Source organism: Carcharhinus amblyrhynchos, chromosome 26 (genome assembly GCF_965287045.1).
Source record: "Carcharhinus amblyrhynchos chromosome 26, sCarAmb.v2.hapA, whole genome shotgun sequence".
Taxonomy (NCBI): Eukaryota; Metazoa; Chordata; class Chondrichthyes; order Carcharhiniformes; family Carcharhinidae; genus Carcharhinus; species Carcharhinus amblyrhynchos.
The window spans coordinates 19,958,570-19,980,284 of record NC_137349.1 but is presented as its reverse complement, the minus strand read 5'-3'; the positions used below and the strand labels follow the sequence as shown (position 1 = coordinate 19,980,284).

General features: G+C 43.3%; 1 protein-coding gene across 2 annotated transcripts in view; it reads left to right on the top strand.

Annotated features, from left to right (window-relative positions):
- The first annotated feature begins 2,843 nt into the window (after positions 1 to 2,843).
- tbxa2r (thromboxane A2 receptor) overlaps positions 2,844 to 21,715 on the top strand; it is a 36,661-nt gene continuing 17,789 nt past the window's right edge. For both annotated transcript variants that reach the window (XM_080212772.1, XM_080212770.1), the window contains exon 1: positions 2,844 to 3,001. The gene's annotated coding sequence lies outside the window, so the exon portion shown is untranslated. The remainder of the gene's footprint in view (positions 3,002 to 21,715) is intronic.

Below are 21,715 nucleotides of genomic sequence, written 5' to 3'. Positions count from 1 at the left end.
TCCTTGTTAAGTCAGCTTTAGGGCTGTCAACTGTGATTAAACGTAACCCTGAAGGTTTTGTCACAAGACCCACCCACATGCTCCAGCTGTTAATCGGCCAACACATCCTTTCCTTGCAACGTGCTGTCTTTCTACACCAATTGGAAAACAAAAAAAACTCATTACCCAATAGAATGTGCTTGACCACCAACCAATCAGCGATCCCCCTCCCCTACCCCCTCGCAATAATTTGACCAAAAACAGGAAACACTGGGAAACCTCAGCAGGTCTGACAGCATTCGTGGAGAGAGAACAGAACCAACGTTTCGAGTCTGGATGACCCTTCGTCAGTGCCGAGGACAAGGAAAATTGGATCTCCTCACCTTACCTCCTCCCTGCTTACCATCCCAGGGCCCAAATACTCCTTTCAGGTGAAGCAGCACTTCAAATACATCTCCCTCAATTGCATTCACTGCTCCCAATGTGGTCTATTCTACATTGGAGAGACCAAACACAGACTGGGTGATCGCTTTGCAGAACATTTTTTGGGTCCTGCAAGCAGGACCCAGACCTTCCTGTCGCTTGCCACTTCAACACATCACCCTGTTCTCCTGTCTGCCCTTAGCCTTTTGCAATCACAGAATCCCTACAGTGCAAAAGGAGGCCATTCAGCCCATCAATTTTGCACTGTCCACAATCCCATCCAGGACCTATCCATATTACCTCACATATTTACCCTGCTAATCCCCCGACACTACAGGGCATTAATCCACCTATTCCACACATCTTTAGGCTTTGGGAAGAAACTGGAGAACCCATAGGAAACCCACACAGACACAGGGAGAATGCGCACACTCCACACAAACAGTGACCCAAGCTGGGAATTGAAATCGTGTCCGCTGTCTGTGAGACATCTCCATGCCGCAATGTTCTAATGAACCCTGATACAAACTGGAGGAAAAGCACCTCATCTTCCAATTGCACTTTACAGCCTTCCCAACTGAACATGGAGTTCAACAACTTCAGAGTATGAATTCTCTCCTCCACTTTCATCTCTTTTCCATTTATTTTCTTTTGTTTCTTCTTTTCATCTTATTCATCCATTTTTGTTACTTTATATTCTCATTTTTATTTTTCCACTTCTAACATCTCACTTTCCATCTTGCTTCCCCTCACCCCATCCTACCCCACTAAGGCCAACTGCCACATTCCTACACCCTGCACCTTTGTTCTGCCATTTATATATTCCAATCTCTTAATAGACGCTATTCACACCATTCTTAGCCTTTATCACCACAATTTCTATTCCTTTTTTTTGCCTATGCTATTCCTATAAATTACAGCCTCCCCTTCATCCTCACAATATAAACCTTGTTCAATTTTTCTGGTCTTTAGCTCTGACGAAGGGTCATCCAAACATTGGCTCTATTCTTTCTCCACAGGTGCTGTCAGTCCTGCTGAGATTTTCCAGCATTTTGTTTCAGATTCCAGCATCCACAGCATTTTGCTTTTATTTCAATATCTGGCAAAAAGAAATGTTAAAAGAAAATGGCAAACAATCTCTTTCAATGTCCTGACAGTTTTTCTCCAGGGTTACACAGAGCAGTGTCTTAAAGATTGATTTGCAATTCTTGCAGATCCATAACCAAACGTGGAGAGTTGGTAACCACAATAAGAGAATCAATGATCAATTTTGGTTCAACACTACTGTGCTGAGTGTATCTAAGCATTAATACCCCACTTTTGGGTGAGATGTTAATTCATTCAAAACACACCCACATGCACACAGTTAAAAGTTGGGGGTATTAAAAATGAGAGCAAATATTAACAAATATTAACAAATCATATCTCCGTGGACCGCCATTAGCAGCCCTTCCCTTTGTTTTTGTGGACATGACTCATCTTTCATTCCCTCACCCTGGAGTATAAACATCTCCCACTTTCTGTGCCTTTTAGTTTTGACAAAGCATCATCTGGTCTTGAAATGTCAGCCCTTTTCTCTCCTTACAGAGGCTGCCAGACCTGCTGAGATTTTCCAGCATTTTCTCTTTTGGCTTCAGATTCCAGTACCAGCAGTAATTTGCTTTTATGTTAACAAGTCATTTGGTGCAGCAATGAATATTGGCAATTCGAGCCCTCATTTAACTGCGAGCCTTAATGGCTATCCAGTGGCAATCCTGGAGGCATAAGATACAAATGGAAGCTGGTTATAAAATCCTCCCGGACTAAAAAACCTCGCTATTTGCTCTGACGAAAGGTCACCCAGACTCCAAACGTTGGTTTTATTCTTTCCACACTGTCAGAACTGCTGAGATTTTCCAATAATTTCTGTTTTGGTTTCAGATTCCAGCATCCACAGTATTTTGCTTTTACCGCTGTTTGATAGTTTGCCCTCTATTTTTTTGGAACAAACTTGCTATTTCGTGGCAATGCTGGAATAAGTGAATAATTTCCTCGGTTTCTCCAAAATTGGCGCTGTAAATAAAAAAAAGTTTATTACATTGGATTTAAAAAGAAGTGTTGTGTGGTCCCCTGAGTCCTTAGTTTAACGCTATTAGCAGGTCACAGAATAATGACCACTGGGGAGGGAGTTTGTAGATTTACCCCAGTTGTCTGCTCCAGCTTTCAGATGTTGGGGTACTGCTCTCTTGGAGCAGAATCGCTCAGTATAAGAGGCAACAGCGACGCCCTCTCGCCGCCTACACTCAACCACAGCACTGAACCTTTCTGCCACTCCACTGTGGGGATCTGAGACGGTGGACACCTGATTCACTTCTCCATTTAAAGAAAGAGGTGAAGGGGGCAGAGGGTGGGGCGGGGAGAGGGGAGGAGATACCTACAATTATCTGAGGAATGTTCTTTGGGAGACTATCCACCAACCACTGAGGAAATACGAGGGGGTGCAAACTGACGTCTTAAAAGCTGGAGAATGTAACGGGCTCATAAACCTCCTAGCATTCACGCAGTCTGCAGGGACAAGGCTGAAATTGCAGCTGTCGGAATTCGAAACAGTAAGAAGAAGGTCTGTAATTTTCGACTGCTTACATATTCTGTAGAGTCTCCAATCGAGACTCTAATTTCTAATTGTTTGGAAACACTGTGGTTTCCATCTGAGTCTAATTCAATTGTTTGGAAACACTGTGGAGCTCCCAATTGAGACGCTGTAATTTTTAATTTGTTTGGAAACATTGTAGAGTGTCCAATTGATACTCTTGTCATTTCCAATTGTAACACACTGTAGTCTCCAACTGAGAATTCTGTCGTGGATCTTGGTGGTTGAATGTATTTGGTGTCAGAACACCTGAAGCTCTTTGAACTCGGCTGGTGTTTAACACAGTGTGCAAATATGTATTTCCTTTTCGTATGAATTTCTTTTCGTAAGCGCCTGCCTTGTGGAATGGCTATCATTAAACAAAAAGTGTTGCGGCGATTTAAAATGAGTGCTGGAATGCACCGTGAAATTTACAAGCGATTTTTTTAATTGCAGAATGTGTGATTAAAGTGCTGGGGGTTAAGGTAAGGTAAGATTAAGGTACACGGAGTTGGGGGTAAAGTGTTAGCGTGGATTGAGGATTGGTTATTTAACAAGAAGCAGAGAGTTTGAATAAATAGGTGCTTTTCTGGTTGGCAGTTGGTGACTAGTGGCATACTGCAGGGATCGGTGCTGGGGCCTCAACTGTTTACCATATACATAGATGACCTGGAGGAGGGGACCGAGTATAGGGTAACAAAGTTTGCTGATGACACGAAGATGACTGGGAAAGCGAATTGCGTAGAGGACACGGAAAGTCTGCAAAGAGATTTCGGTAGGCTGAGTGAGTGGGTGAGGATCTGGCAGATGGAATATAATGTTGGCAATTGTGGGGTTATCTACTTTGGAAGGAATAATAGTAAAATGGACTATTATGTAAATGGTGAAAAACTACAACATGCTACTTTGCAAAGGGACCTGGGGGTCCTTGTGCATGAATCACAAAAACTTAGTCTGCAGGTGATCAAAAAAGTAAATGTAATGTTGGCCTTTATCGCGAGGGGGTTGGAGTATAAAAACAGGGAGCTTTTGCTCCCTGTATAAGGTACTGGTGAGGCAACTAGAGGACTGTGTGCAATTTTGGTCCCCTTATTTGTGAAAGGATATATTGGCCTTGTAGGGAGTACAGAGAAGGTTCACCAGGTTGTTACCGGAGATGAGGGGGTTAGCTTATGATGAGAGATTGAGTAGATTGGGCCTGTACTCATTGGAGTTTAGAAGGCTGAGGGGTGATCCTATAGCGACGTATAAGATAATGAGAGGGCTAGATAGGGTAAAGGCAGAGAGATTCTTTCCACTTAAAAAGGAAACAAGAACTAGGGGACATGGCCTCGAAGTAAGAGGTGGGGGGAGGGGGGGAAGTCAGTTTAGAACAGAGTTGAGGAGGAACTTTTTCTCTCAGAGGGCAGTGAATCTCTGGAATTCTCTGCCCATTGAAGCAGTGGCAGTTACCTTGTTGAATATGTTTAAGTCACAGGTAGATAGATTTCTGATCAATGAGGGAATTAAGGGTTTATGGGGAGCAGGCGGGAAAGTGGAACTGAGCTACTTTCAGATCAGCCATGATCTTATTGAATGGCGGGGCATGCTCGAGGGGCTAGGTGGCCTACTCCTGCTCCTATTTCTTATGTTCTTAAACATAAACAGACAGTGTCCTTAACTTTTCATTTACTGTGGAATCACAGGACTATACGACACACATCGAGGCCATTCAGGCCGTTGTATTTGTGTCAACAGAAATAGAGCTATTCCTGTTTGATCCCATTCTACAGGACTTGGACCCTACCCTTATTGCAAGTTCAGTAAGAAGTCTCACATCAACAGGTTAAAGTCCAACATGGTATCATGAGGTTTCGGATCGCTGCTCCTTCATCAGGTGAGTTATCAGGTTATGAAGGAGCAGCACTCTGAAAGCTCCTGATGCCAGATAAACCTGTTGGACTTTAACCTGGTGTTGTGAGGCTTCTTACTGTGCCCACCCCAGTCCAACAGTGGCATCTGTGAGACTTCTTACTGTGCCCAATACAGTCCAACGCCAGCATCCATGAGACTTCTTACTCTGCCCGCATCAGTCCAACACCAGCATCTGTGAGACTTCTTACTGTGTCCACCCCAGTCAGTACAATGCCGGCATGTCCACATCATTGCAGGTTAACATGTTTCAAGCTGATTTGCAAATGCTTCTTCAATATGGGGAAGGTTTCTATTTCTGTCATTCTTTAAAGCAGTGAGTTCTTGACCCCCATCAGCCATTATATGAAAGACATTGCCTCAAATTCTCCTCTAACCCTCCAACCAATTATTTTAAATCCATACACCCCAGAAGGATGAGAAGAATGAAAGGTATTATTCAGTCATAGAATCCCTACAGTGCATAAAATCATAGAAATCCTACAGTGCAGAAGAAGGCCATTTGGCCCCATGAAGTCTGCACCAACCACAATCCTACCCAGGCCCTATCTTGTAACCCCACGTAATTACCCTTCTAGTCCCCCTGACACGAAGGGGCTATCTAATATGGCTAATCCATCTAACCCGCACATCTTTGGAGTGTGGGAGAAACACAGTAAAAAGTCTGACAACACCAGGTTTTAGTCCAACCGATTTATTTGATAGTAAACTCACAAGCTTTCGAGGGGACTCCCTCTTCGTCAGGTGAATGGAGAGTTCTGGCCTCGGACAGAGCATATAAAGCACAGACAGTATAGAGATTACTGATTAGAATTACTAATCAGTAATCTCTAAACTGTCTGTGCTTTATATGCTCTGTCCGAGGCCAGAACTCTCCATTCACCTGACGAAGAGGGAGTCCCCTCGAAAGCTTGTGAGTTTACTATCAAATAAATCGGTTGGACTAAAACCTGGTGTTGTCAGACTTTTTACTGTGTTTACCCCAGTCCAACGCCGGCACATCCACATTGTGTGGGAGAAAAGCAGAGCACCCAGAGGAAACCCACACAGACGTGGGGAGAGTGTGCAAATTCCACACAGTCAGTGACTGAAGCCAAAATTGAACCCGGGTCACTGACACTGTGAGGCAGCAGTACGCCACTGTGCCACCCACAGTCAAACACTCAGTTACTGCAGCCCTTTAAGCTCTTTCCTCTGGGCTTCCAATCTCTTGCTGATGTTAGAGTGAGTGCTTTATTCTCGTCTGAATCTCAAATGGAGTGATTGAGAACCACTGACCAGATTCATTCAGCTGGTAATTGGCATAGATATTCCAAAAAAATTTGTTTCTAATCACCAGTAAAGATTAGACCAAAGGAAAATGAAAGTTTAAATGTAACACTAGTGCATGTTAATAATGTAGAGGGCTAAAGAGTAATGTTAGAAAGGAAGGACTCTCCAGTATTGAAGCATATGATTGTTTAAAAAAAAGACTATTGTAAAAACAAAATTCTACTATTCGGCAATTTGTGAGGAGATGGTATATTGTTAATAATCCAAAAGCTCAGGCTTTGGAGATATGGGTTCAAATCCCTGCTGGAACATAAAGCTAGCCTCAGTGATGGTAGCCATAATAACTGTCATTGATTGTTGGAAAATCCTAACAAATCCACTAATGTTGTTTAGGGAGGGAGATCTGTCATCCTTACCCAGTCTGGCCTGCATGTGACTCCAGATCCATGGCAACGTGGTTGACTCTTAACTGCCCTCTGAGATGGCCCAACAAGCCTCTAAGTTTAAGGGCAATTAGGAATGGGCAACAAATGCTGGCCTTGCCCGTGATGCCCACATCTCATGTAAAACAAATATTCCAGTACTTTGTGACTAATACCCACAAATGACTATATAAACTGATGGATTGTTATTAAATACCAGAGTGGTTCACTAATGAAACCAACATTTCTATCCTGTCTAGCATGCATGTGATTTCAGTCCCATACTATGTGACCTCCTTCAGAATTATCAAAGAATGGACAATGGATGTTGGTTTACCAGCATTGCCCAATCCCAAGAACTTTTTTTTAAAAGGTTGAGGATATTTCTAAAGCAGGCCAAAGGGATTGACTTGTCTTAATGAGTTATTGACTGAAATACCCTTTGTCTCCTTCCTGGATACTCTTGTGTATGTCTTGGGGTCATGAAATTCCATGAATGCAAGAAAGTGAAAGACTCTTCTTTGAAGTAAAATGCTGATATCCTGGGATGATGGCTGTCTTAATCACTTAAAGTCTGTTTGATGGCTTGTAATAGTCACAAATGCCCTTGATATAGCTTTGCAATGTAATGCTGTTTGCAAGACTGCTAATACAGATCATTATCATTAGAAGATCATAGAATCCTTACAGTGCAGAAGGAGGCCATTTGGCCCATTGAGTCTGCACTGACTTAGCACCTTATCCAAGCCCTATCACCGTAACCCCATGTATTTACCCTGCTAATCCCCCTAATCTACACTTTTTAGGGCATTAAGGGACAATTAAGCATGCAAATCCACCTAACTTGCACATCTTTGGACTGCGGGAGGAAACCGGAGCATCTGGAGGAAACTCACACAGACATGGGGAGAATGTGCAAATTCCACACAGTCACCCAAGACTGGAATCAGACTTGGGTCCCAAGCGCTATGAGGCATCAGTGCTAACCACTGTGGCACTATGCCACCCTCGTAGAAAAGGTTCTTTTGTGTGCCATTTTAAACATGTTAAAGGAACGTATTAACGAATGACCTGCAATTTTCATTAGTGTGTAGAAAATATCTTGTCATTTTTCTAGCTTGAACTTCATTATAAAACACACTTTATACCTCCAGCATATCAAAATAGTATGGTATCTGACAGCCTACACAGGAGAAATATTTAAGAATCATAGTCACTTATATTTTGAAACCAATTAATAGTTATGAAGTATTTATATATTAAGTTTAAAAAAATCCTTTGAATTGCAGGAATCAGTCCCAGCATCTAGTTGGTTGGATCGAATCAGTATTAAGTTAAAATCTATATCTGCATACACTTCTCATTGTTACGTTGCCATAAATGTCACATTTTCCTTTTAACTTTCCACGTCCACATTTATATTGGAAATTACTATTCTAAACTCCACATGGTCCTCCACAATGATGTTATGGTCCATCATGAGGGTAGGTTCATATTTTACGTGTTAGTGTAAGGCTTACTTATAGCAAGAGATTTGTCTGCGGTAGGACTCTTGATCACTCATTTCGAGATCCACTTGAAAATCAAATCATGCAGCCAAGGAGTGGCAAAATAGATTTAATCTCCCACCCCATTTTCCAGTGAAAATGCGGTGATAGACATACGGTGGTACAGTGGTTAGCACTGCTGCCTCACAGCACCAGAGACCCAGATTCAAATCCTGGCTTGGCTCACTGTCTGTCTGGAGTTTGCAGGTCCTCCCCGTGTCTGTGTGGATTTCCTCCGGGTGCTGCAGCCTTCCTCCCACAGTCTGAAAGATGTGCTGGTTAGATGCATTGGCCATGCTAAATTCTCCCTCTGTACCCGAACAGGCACCGGAGTGTGGCAACTAGGGGATTTTCACAGTAACTTTATTGCAGTGTTAATGTAAGCTGATTTGTTACACTGATAAATAAACTTAAACTTAAAATCACCTTCCCATGTGCAGTGACATGGCTAGTTGACTGGCGTATAATATAAAATATACTCAACCGTATGGGCCCCAGTGCTTATACTATACATACATGGAGATGTGATTTGTCTGCTATCTGTGATTGAATCATAGAATAATTACAATGCAGAAGGAGGGCATTCAGCCCATCAATTGCATGCTGGCTGTCTGCATGAGCAACCCAGCTAGTGTCACTCCCTGCTCTAATGCTGCAATTGTTTTTCATTTCAAATATGAATCTAATTTTCCATTGAAAGCCGGATTGAATCTGCCTCCACCATCCTTTCAGCAAGTGCTTTCAAGACCACTCACAGTGTAAAAATCTGTTCCTTTAACCAAGCACCTTAAATTAATTTCTGTCCTCATGTTCTGAATCCTTTTGTCTTTAGGAACGGTTTCTTTCCATTTCTCTGTCAGATCCCTCATTAATTTGGAGACGTCTATCAAATCTCCTTTCAACCTTCTCTGCTTTCAGGAGAACAACCTCAGCAATCTATTCAGGCATTTGAGATCCTTAATCTCTAGAACCACTCTAGAAATTATTTTCTCCATTCTCTCTAAGGTCTTTACGTTCTTCCTGAAGTATGTGCCGAGAATTTGTCGAATTCCTGCAGTGCAGAAGGAGACCATTTGGCCCATCGAGTCTTTACTCACTCCCCAACAGGGCATTACGCCTAAGCCCTATCCCCATAACCCCACATATTTACCCGGCTAATCCCCCTAATCCACACATCCTGGGGCACTAAGGGGCAACTTAACAGGGCCAGTCAACCTAACCTACACATCTTTGGAGTATGGGAGGAAACCGGAGCACTCAGAGGAAACCCACACTGACATGGGGAGAATGTGCAAACTCCACACAGTGACCCAAGGCTGGAATTGAACCCAGTCGACTGTGGTGTGAGGCAGCAGTACTAACCACTGTGCCATCCCATCCCACAGTCATAGTGGATATGATACTCCCATGTTCCCAGACAAGTGTTTATCATAACTTTCTTGCTTTTCTACTTTCTTTATAAAACCCAGCATCCAATTGGGTTTTTAAATTACTTTTTCAACCTGTTCTGCAACATTCAATTAAAAGCAACAATTTTGTGGATTTTGAAAGTTCGATGAAAACAGAAAATGCTGGATAAAGTCAGTAGGTCCGGCAGCACCTATGGAGAGAGAAACACAGTTAATATTTCACCACCAACTTGAACATGCAGATTCCACACAGACAGTGACCCAAGCTGGGAATTGAACCCGGGTCCCTGGTGCTGTGAGGCAGCAGCGCTAACCATTGGGCCACCATGTGTGTATCACCTCATTTTTTTCTATAGAATTGAAGAGGGATAGAAATGTGATGAATTGTATACTGGGAGAGGAGACTGGGGCAGAATGGAAAGTCAGTGATAGGTTGGAGCTAGGGAGAAACTGACAAAGATGCCAGGGACATGAGACGAAGGGGCTGTTAATGGTGCCATTAGGGACTGAAGAATGTTAATAGCGGCAAAATTAAGTAAACAGACTGTATTAGTAGAAGAATAGTAAGAAGTCTCACAATGCCAGTTTAAAGTCCAACAGGTTTATTTGGTAGCACAAATTTTCAGAGCGCCGCTCCTTCATCGGATGAATGAGGACCAGTGTTCCGAAAGCTCGTGATTCTGAATAAACCTATTGGACTTTAACCTGGTGTTGTGAGACTTCTTACTGTGCCAACCCCCGTCCAATGCCAGCACCTCCACATCATAGAAGAACAGAGATCAGTGTTCAGTGGGAGCAAAGCTGGCCATGTGGGAGGGTTGGGGCTGTGTTGGCTTAAGCCGGGGGAATCGAATAAAAGGAAAAAGGGGGATGGCAAGATGGAGGGGAAAGTTCACAGAGTAAAGCTGTTGAACTCAATGTTGAGTCCGGAAGGTTGTAACGAGCCTAATGGGAAGATGGAGTGTTGCTGAACAACATGCCCTCTTGGAGTCTATCACTATCGCCCGTACAGTTTGTAAAAGTTCCAAGTTTGATGTCATCTGCAAATGAAGTCCAGATCATTAATATATATCACAAAAATTACTGACCCTGGGAAATCCAACTGTGTACCACCTTCCAGTCCAAAAGACAACTGTTCACCACCTTCTCAATTTCTTTTTGCTAATTTTTTACCCATGCCATTACTGCCCCCCCCCCCACCACTTAGAATAAGGATTTCACGTTTGCTGGCAAACCTATTATGTGGCACTTAACAAATGCCTTTTTGAAGTCTGCATACACCACGTTAATCTCATTGCCTATTTCGACTGTCTTTCTTGCGCATCAATAAAATCATTAAAGTTAATTAAACACCATTTGCCTTTAACATACCAATGTTGGTGTTCCTTAACAGTAGCCCATGTGACTGTTAATTTTCTCCCACATTATCATTTCTAAAAGCTTCCCTATCACTGAATTTAAACAGACTGACATGTAGTTACTGGAATTATCCCGAGGCTCTTTTTTAAGAACAAGGGCATTTATAATTCTCCAATACTTTGCTCCCACCCATGTCTCCAAGGACAATTGGAATATTTTAGACTGTGTACCTCAGCATCTTAAGATGCATCCCATCCAGACCGGACTGATCTACTCCTCTGAGTGCAGCCTCTTTATTAATTTTAACCCCATCTGGTATGTCAATTTTTCTTTAACTATGACTTTCCCTGATCGAGATAGATGCAAAATGTTCATTGAATACGTTAGGTACACACTCTGCCTCCATGAATAGGTCACCTTTCTAGTTTCTACTGGGTTCCACTCATCCTCATACTACCCATCTACCATTTATATGCCAGTAGAATATTTTAGAATTTTGGTGTTAGCTGCTATTTTCATGCATTAATTTCCCTTTGCACTTTCTCTCTGAGCTTTCAATATTCTCACTTGTATTGGATATCTATTTGAAAAGAAAAAGGATAGCATGGCTGTGGGGAAAGGGCAGGGGAATGGGACCAGCTGAGCAGCTCTTGCAGAGAGCAGGGATGCACAAGTTGGGCTAAATGGCCTCCTGTGCTGTTACGGTGCTACGAATTTATGTATTAGCGATGTAATATCTGCCAAACCTCCCCCCTTTTCCTGCTGTATCTTATTCTGTCTCTTTCGCCACCCAGTTTTTTTGATTGCTCTGCCTGTCTGCCCTTGTGGGAATGTACCTAGACTCTGTCTGATGGCTGGTAATAACTGGTATATCATGGCAGCATAAACAAAATAATAAACATTCAAAAAATGGACTGGAAAGGAGTTAAGTTTCCATTATCTGACTGCCTGAGTTTTTGAGATATGCTGTTCTACATGGTGATTTATTACCAAAAGTCTAAACATGAAGCGGAACTGGCAACAATTTCACTTTTATGTATCAGGGAAAAGAGTGAATATTCAAGGCATTATGTAATACAAAATTTAAACTCTCAAGATCCAGCATAGACACAATAGACTAAATAGCCTCCTGTGCTATTTATTTCAAAGCTCTAAGCGCTAAGGCAAGGTGGCATGGGATGCCACGGTGGCATGGGATGCCACAGTGGCACAGTGGTTAATACTGCTGTCTCACAGCGCTAGGGGCTTGGTTTCGATTCCTGGCTTGAGTCACTGTCTGTGTGGAGTTTGCACATTCTCCTTGTGCCTGCGTGGGGTGCTCCGGTTCCCTCCTGCGTTCCAAAGATGTGCATAAAAGGTGAATTGGTCATGTTAAATTCTCCCTCAGTGTACCCGAACGGGCGCCAGAGTGTGGCAACTAGGAGATTTTCACAGTAACTTCATTGCAGTGTTGATGTAAGCTTACTTGTGACACTAAGAAATAAACTTTAACTTTACAATAATTAGGCCCTCATGATACCGTTGTTCTTTTCCAAAGCTGATGGACTTGCCATCTTCGAGATGCTGTACTTTTAATTCAAAATTCCAGAATAAGCCCTTTTTATCTTTAAATTAAGACGAGTTCCTAACAACCTTTGCTGGCTTTTGATTTTTTTTTCTTGTCTCAACATTTGACGATTACATTTGAACACAAGGATGTAGAGAATGTTGGTCTCTGTGGTGAATCAAACTTGAAGCACAATTACAGGAAAGCATTGTTGCAGAATTAACTAATCACTGGGTAATTAAACATATTGCAAGCAAGGTTTAATCGTTCTTTCTGTTTCTGCAGGGTAAAGTGTGTTATTTTGAGACTGAAAGGATTATTTTCAAATTTTCCACCTCTGGTCTGCTGGTATGCAACACATAATGGAAATTTGACATTAGATCATTTTAGTCAGTGATTGGAAAATAATATGCAAACTGTTTGTGTTTTAAATGAAGCCATGTTGTTCGGGACAGAATCATTCTTATTTTTTCTGCTAATTGTCACCCTCTCCTCTCTAAATGTTGTACACATACATATGAACATACAAACATGGAGCAGGTGTATGCCAGGCCCTCGAGCTTGCTCCGCCATTTAATAAGATCATGGCTGATCTAACAGTGATCTCAAATCTACATCCTGACTACCCCCAGTAACCGACTACCCCCAATAACCTATCACCCCCTCATTTGACGAGAATCTATCCACCGCTGCCTGGAAAATAATCAGAGACTCTGCTTCCACCACCTTTTCAGGAAGAGAGATCCAAAGTCTCACAACCCTCAGTGAGAAGACCTTTCTCCTCATCTCCGTTTCAAATGGGTGACCCCCTTATTTTTAACCAATGACCCCCTTGTTCTAGATTCTCCCACAATCTCTCCACATCCACCCTGTCAAGACCCTTCAGGACCCCACAAGTTTCAATCAAGTCACCTTTTACTCTTCTAAACTCCAGCAGATAGAAGCCTAGTCTGTCCAACCTTTCCTCATAAGAATCATAGAATTCCTACAGTGCAGAAGAAAGCCATTCAGCCCATCGAGCCTGCACGGACAACAATCCCACCCTGACCCTATCCCTGTAACCCCACTTATTTACCCCACTTTACAGACTCTGCACAAACAGTCACTTGAGGCCTGAATTGAATCCGGGTCCTTGGCATTGTTAGGATGTAGTGCTAACCACTGTGCTACCATGACACCCAGCCCTCCAGGTATTAGTCTGGTAAAGTTTCTTTGAACTGATTCCAAAGCATTTACATCCTTCCTTGAATATGGTGATAAATGCTAAACACTGTACTCCAAATGTGGTCTCACGAGCGCCTTGTACAAGTAAATAACCTCCAATTTTTATCTTCTTGTGAGGAGCACTAGTTAATCTATGGTACCTTGTTATAGCTATAATCCATATGTGAACCTTAACAGTAAATGTCGCACCATCTAAACACAGATAAATGTCGCGCACTGTCCAAATATATCTATTTTCATTAGATATCATTGTATAATCAAGAATAGGAAACATGGAAATATGTTCCATAATGTAAAAAGAAAATTTCACTTTTCCAATATATGTTGCAGGTTAAATGTATTAAGAGATCCAGGATTTTGTTTCTTGCCATGAATGTGCCTCCATTAGTAGGCAGTGAGTTAAGAGAATGGCCCTGACTTTTACCTTCCATGAGCTGGGAGATACCAGGCCAAGATCAGTTAAAATGGAGGAGTGGTATTACTCACTCCATTCCTGCTCTGAAAGAACTGCCCACAATTTTAAATTGCCGGTGGCAGGGATACCTGCTGCCAACTGGCAGAGTATTCCTCAAATATACACAGCACACATCACTGATATGTCCAAATCGCTATTTTAACTTGAGGGATGCGTTGGTTCCCACTTGGTAAAGCCTGGTGGAAGTTGGTTTGTGAATCTGAAGAGATCCAGACAGTTAAATTATTTCCCCTTTTAGGTTTTCTTCTGAACGGAAACTTTTAATTTGTGTTCTGGGTCTGGGTGTTGCTAAGAGGGGTGGCCATTTCTTGATCATATGTAGTTGCCCTTGAGAAGGTGGGGGTGAGCTGCCTTCTTGGACTGCTGCATTCAATCTATGTAGGTTCACAGACAGCACTGTTGATTTTGATTTGACTTGCAAAGTATTGTTTCTTGTGTGCTATACAGGCAAAGCATACCATTCATGGAGAAGGAGAGGAGAGCATGCAGAATGTAGTGTTACAGAGTAGTTAGGGTATAGAGAAAGATCAACTTATATAAGGCAGGTGTATTCAAAAGTCTGATAGCAGCAGGTGATCTCAGAATTTTTTAACTTTTCCCCAATGGAAGAAGATGGAAGAGAGTATCTCCGGGGTGTGTGGAATTCTTGATTATGTTGGCTGCTTTTCCGAGACAGTGGGAAGTGTAGACAGAGCCAATGGATGAGAGGCTGGTTTGCGTGATGGACTGGGCTTCAATCACGACTCTTTGTAGTTTTTTGCAGTCTTGATCAGAGCAGGATTTGATTTGATTGGATTTATTATTGTCACATGTATTAGTATACAATGAAAAATATTGTTAGGGCAGGAGCTCCAGGTCTTAGACCTGCCAACAATGAAGGAATGGCAGAATGTTTCTAGGTCAGGAGGTGGAGACATTCCTATCTGCCCATTGCCCTTAATCTTCTAAGCAATTAGAGGTCAAAGATTTGGAAGTGGAGAAAGATTTGGTGAGCTGCTGCCCTTTGTCCAAACAGGGTGGCCATGTGGCACAGAGGTTAGCGCTGGTTAGCACTGCTGCCTCGCAGCACCAGGGACCCAGGTTCGATTCCCAGCTTGGGTCACTGTCTGTGTGGAGTCTGCACATTCTCTCCGTGTCTGCATGGGTTTCCTCTGGGTGCTCCAATTTCCCCACATACTCCAAAAGATGTGCTGGTTAGGTGCATTAGCCATGCTTAAGTCTCCCTCAGTGTATCCAAGCAGGCGTTGGTCGGAGTCTGGCAACTAGGGGATTTTCACGGTAACTTCATTGCAGTGTTAATGTAAACCTACTTGCGAAGGTAATAAATGAACTTAACTTAAACTGATGGTAATACCATTAGCCCATCATCTCTATGGTGTTCAGTGTTCCTCAGCTGAAGAATGCAGAATCTTCATTGATAAAGATGATAGATTATGTATGGACATTGAATGCTTTTATTTTGATACATAGATGTGGTTGAGCTTCTGTTACTGAGCAAGTGCAATAGATGAGTCTGAGTCAACTTGGTTGAATGCCTGGCCCTTTAAATAATACGACTGACTCTGGTGGGTGTCCATACGTTAATTAATGAGTGATAGGCAAATACTTTGAATCAACTAGCGTGATTGAGCTTGGTAAATCATGTGTCAAGTCAGCTGCCTGACATCACAGTCGTCGCCAGTTGGGACGTTTCCAATGCTCGAATGAATCCAACAGAATAATGGGCCGACAGGCTTGCAGTGATGATGTTTGTTTTATTGAGAAACAGATGGGTAGCGTGTGTGTTACGAATTACAAGATGTGTAGGCTTTAAGCTCAGAAATCAGCAGATTTTTTGAGGCTTCTTTGAAATTGAACACATCGTTGAACACCAAATTCAAGTCAGCATTGGAGAAGTTCAGCTTGAGGTTTCAGTTTCATATCTCACCTATCAGTCACTGGAGCCACAGGAGATTAACTTCTCTCCCAATGATCCCACCTGGCCAAACCATCATTTGTAAAGCATCTGAAACATACCAGAAAGGGTGTTGCACACTTTCAGCAAATCTCTTACCATCAAGTCATTTCCAAATGGAGATGTTGATTGTTAATAAAGCTCTGTTCAATTATATCACATTTTTCATAATTCTCCTAGTACAGTCAGATGGAAATCGGAGATCGCTTGAATTCTTGAAATGAATACAGAAATGGATACGTGGACAGTCTGGGCTGGCATCGGCACTGTAGAAGTCAGAGGCCCTTTGGGGGGAGTGCAGCATTCCTGCCCACTAACAGTACAACCACATGGTGTCCTGTGTTGGCAAAGGCACTCATTTGAGCATTGGAAACTCCCCAACTGATGAGAATGTGATGCCAAACTCACATCCAAATCTGCATCCAACCCGCAGATTAAGTTGACTCAGACTCATCTTTGTTGTTGCAGAGTTTTTTGGAAAGTGCTCCTGGAGGTGTTAGAATGAGTTGCTGGATTGGGCAGGCGTGCTGCATCCTCACAGAGCGGAGTTGTTGGAGCGCAGAGGATTTAGTGACCTGCCCATACAATGGCTGCAGCCTGTCTGAGACTGCAGGACAGCAAGGGGATGGAGCAGTGGTTTTAGGCAGGGTAAACTCTTCCAGTTCGGAGCCAGACTCCTCCATGATCTTTGACAGTGAGTGAAGGAGACTGCCAGACATGCCAGCCAATTCACCCAGCACCCTACTGTGTCTGCCCAACTGCACGTCACCACTCACGCCCAGTGACTCACCTCATACAGATCCTAACTCTGCACTTGCCACTCAAGTATACAGAATGCCAATAATTGTATTGTGAGCATCCGAGCAAGTGGATAGGCCTTCTGCATAATGGCCCTCTTTTCTTCCTGGGGCTGCTGGGACGGGACATGTGACAGTTTGTGAGTGGCTGAGAGCAGGAAATCAGAAAGGGGAAGGTCAGGGTGAGGGCAGTGGGGTGGGGGTTGGAAAGCAAGAAATCCGTGGTTGCACCATCACCAGGACAGATAACATGATGAGAAGTGAGCAGGAAGTCGAGAAGGGGTGTATGCGACAGGAACGTACCGTCAGTGATGGTGGATGCCACGGACTTGAGCACAATAAGCTGCATGATGTGGAGCACCATTTCCTTCTCCGAGCTCAAAAGTCCTTATCCCCACTTCCTCCCCACTCCCCGAGGTCACAGGTGACTCTGCCCTATGGAAGGGGGCACAGATTAACGGTGATTGTGTTGCACTGCATTTGAGTTTGGATAATGTGTCTACAATAACTGAGTAGTTGGCAATTTGTGGGAGTAGAAAGGGCTGTGGATGAAGGTGAGCTGGATGATAGGCCAGAGTACTGAATGGTAGGATGATGGGTGAGTGATGGACTGCTGTGGATCGAGAAATGTGGGGTTACTGGGCTAGCACCTGGGTGGGATTGTTGTCAGTGCAGGCTTGATGGGCCGAATGGCCTCCTTCGGCACTGTAGGGATTCTAAGTGGGAGAATGGTAATGCAGTGGGTATGGGGTCCTTTGAAGATGTGTTCAATAACCTTTACCATCACCAATGTGAGATCACTAAACCTCTTGAGGCTCTGCTGTCAGCTTCTTGAGAATGGTCTTCTCGCATTCACCTTTCTGGACATCTACTTCCATTCTCTTTGCAGAGTGTTCTTTGAGGGTCTCCTGTGAAAACTTTTCTCCTTCAGACCTCCTCCTTGATTACGTCCAGTGCCAGTTCCCTGAACTGGAGAGCCCGCTTCCTCTTCCCCAATGTTCCATTTGGCCTGCTTCAACCTGTAGCCAGAGCAGTATACATAGGCAGGCAGCAGCACCCTTGCACTGAGGGTAGCACCCCTGTAAGAGGAGCAGACTGGTGTACCATGCGCTATTAGAGATTACTGCTCAGCACCCCTCCCTGCTGAGTGCTCGGGCAGCCCGCAGTGTGGACCTCGCTCAGTCCAATACAGCAATCAGCTAAATGGAGAGGCAGTGCTAAGTTTGTGTGGTGTCTGCCTCAAAGGGAAGGGGTGCGAATAAGGCTTTCTTGAATATTTTTCTGTTTTTTTTCTTCATAAACCTTCTCAAGTTAGCACGTCTGCCTTAGAGCCCCAGGGACCTGGATTCAATTCTGGCTCGTCTGTGAGGAGTTTGCACGTTCTCACTGTGTCTGTGTGGGTCTCCTCCGGCTGCTTTGGTTTTCTCCCACGCTCCAAAGATGTGCAGGTTAAGTGGATTAGCCACGTTAAATGTGTGGGGTTAAAGGGAGAGAGGGCCTGGGTAAACTACTCTGTCAGAGAGTCGGTGCAGACCCAATGGCCTGTTCTCCACTGTAGGGGTTTTATGATTCTAAGTTTGAAAATAAGCGAACATATGAAATAGAGACTGTCTCTCTTTTCCTCAAATGCTGATTAACTGCTGTGTAATTCAAGTTTTTTCTTTCTGTTTGTATTCCACTATTCTAGCATCTGCAGTTTTTGTTATGACTTATCTTCCCTTTTCCTTGACCTGTTGCAGTACATGTGATAAAGGGTTTTTTTTTAAATTCCAGAATGATTGCTGACAGAGCAACAGCAGTGAAAATGTTCCTGATACTTTTAGATCCATAAAACAGATCTGTTGACGTTGAATTGAGATTCTTCTCTAAATTTGTGCAAGACTGAATTGGAGCAGAGCAAGATGTTAATGGAGAAAAAAAAATCTGGTCATCTTTTCTTCCAAGCCATGATTCAGGGTGCAACCATTGACCAATCAATTGAGCTGAGCTGAGTGACTGACCAGTTTTGCTTTCCTTCCAGGGAAGCGATGGCCTAGAGGTATTCTCGCTAGACTATTAATTCAAAAACTCAGCTAATGTTCTGGGGTCCTGTGTTCAAATCCCACCATGCAGGTGGTGGAATTTGAATTCAGTAAGAATATCTGGAATTAAGAAACTGCTGATGACCATGAAACCGTTGTGGATTGTCAGAAAAATCCATCTGCTTCCCTAATGCCCTTCAGGGAAGGACATTTGTCCTCCTTATGTGGTTTGGTCTACATGTGACTCCAGAGCCAAAGCAATGTGGTTCAACTGCCCTCAGGCAGCTAGGGATAAGCAATAAATTCTGGCCAGCCAGCGACACCCATACCCCATGAATGAATAAAAATCTGAGAATTCCTACGGTGCAGAAAGAGGCCATCCGGCCCAACTGACCAACTCTCCAAAAGCGCATCCCATTCTGGCACTCCCCTCTACCTTATCCCATAATCCCATGCATTTACCATGCTAATCCACATTTTGTGAGACTAAGGGGCAATTTAGCATGGCCAATTTTGGGAGACAAAGGGGTAAATCCACCTGTATAACCTTGGAGTTTGGGAGGAAATGGGAGCATGCGGAGGAAACCCACGCAGACACAGGGAGAATGTGCAAACTCCACACAGACAATCACCCACCCTGGGTATCTGGTGCTGTGAGACAGCAGTGTTAACCACTGTGCCAATGTGCCACCCTGCCCTGGGTACTCAATTCAACTGAGGTAACTCATTAAATATTCAGCCTAACAATATGATTTGGGGGGCTGTTCTGGTTTCATCTAAATGCTGAGTGCCAGATTTTGCAAACATTCCTTTCTTCAGCAGTATTTCCATTGTAAAACCTGGATGCTTTCCTCCTTCTCAATCCCATTTGGAGCTTTAATCTTTCCCGGAAACTTTAATCCTTCCCTTGTGTCCGCAATCCACAATGGAAGATGCTCATAGAGATTCTTTGTTTACCTCAACTTTGTAATTTAAAACAGATGTAATTTTCCATGCCTTTTCCGAGAAAAAAAACATATTTAACCAGCTTATTTTTCCTTTCTTTTGAAGGACAAGGCTCATAAATGTGGGTCAGCTTGAAGTACACAGAATATAAGTCAAGAAGTTCCTGTGGTGATATAAATGTGTGACTCAAATGTGTTCACAGGAAAATATTTTGTACCAATTTTTTAAAGGAGCTACTTTGAATACCATCATCATAGAATCCCTACAGTGCAGAAGGAAGCCATTCAGTCCTTCGAGTCTGCACTGACTCTCCAACAGAACATCTTACCCAGGTCCTATCCCCCAAATTTCACACATTACCCCGCTTGTTCCCCTAATTTATGCATCTTGGGACACTGAGGGGCAATTTAGCGCAGCCAATGCACCTAATCCACACACCTTTTGAGCATGGGGAGGAAACCAGAGCAGCAGGAAGAAACCCAGGCAGACACAGGGTGAATGTGCGGACTCCGCACAGACAGTCAACCCAAGGCTGGAATTGAACCCGGGTCTCTGGCACTGTGAGGCAGTAGCCCTAACCACAGTATCACTGTGCTGCCTTAATAATGTCTTCAGTAAAACAGCCCAGAGAGAAATATTGTGCAATCCCATTAAGCATGCATTCACTAAAATTGACACTGGTAATTTCTAGGCTATTTATTTCTAAGTCACTGATTTTAAGTATTTGTTATGTGATTTGACTTGTCCTTCCTGTTTATGTCAGATGCCGCCAGTTAGTTCCTTATGTGGTATCTCATGAGAATTAAAATATTGAAGTTATTCTTGTGACATTTTTGTTCTTAGCTGCAAACTTCACCTCATGTCCGACATCTACTACTGGCTATTTTGGATAATTTATTCCACTTTCCAAATGAGGGCCCTTCCATAAATGGAAGCAAGCATAGGCGCAGGAGCATCAATTCCACAGACTCCGAGAGTAATCACTAAGATGTTTTTGTTTTATCCAATCTCTCAGCTTTGTGCCTGAATCACCAGAAGACTGGTGTGATTGGCGTTATGCCTCTGGGTTCAAAGCCAGCAAAATAAACAGCAAGGCTGGCAAAAGTTTCTAAAAGTAAACAAATCAGTCCCTGAGATTTGTAGAACTTTCTAATATGTCCTTATGCTTTAATACTTCTGTATTATACTGTATACAAACCAAGAGCATTGATGTCTGGTGGAATCATGTTTAGAGCCTCTATCTGTCTCTCCAGTTTCATGATTCAAGCTTTTGTTGGTCTTTCATGAAAACTCAATTCACTTCTGGCCAATTCTTGGTAACAAAAGGTCAGACCCACGAGCCCTCGTGCCATTCACCAGATGGAGAAATGAATTGGCCAGGAAATAATAATTCGCATTTTTTCTTTATCCCTTGGAAAGGGTCTTGTAGACCGGAGTTTTCTGGCCATTTCCGCCAGCGGGGTTTTCCAGTCCTGCTGATGGCGAATCCCAAAGGTTTCTCGGGGTGCATACAGCGAGGAACCCCACTAACAGTAGGGGGACCAGAAAGTCTCACCACCAGCCAACAGTGGGCCACTTCAGACACCGCAAAACACATATTGGTATTGTGGAAAATCCCACCACTGTCAGAGATGTAGGGGGGATTTTTAGGGCCCATTGGCCATGACCGCAAATCCCGTTATAGCTGCAAACTCTCACAAGAGGGCTGTAACGTGATTACAGGAGGATTTGTAGAAAGGTAGAAAAAAAGAACTACTATAAAATTGCTAGACCCTGCTAGGGTTTCTGTTTAATCAACTTGTGGGTGGCACGGTAGCACAGTG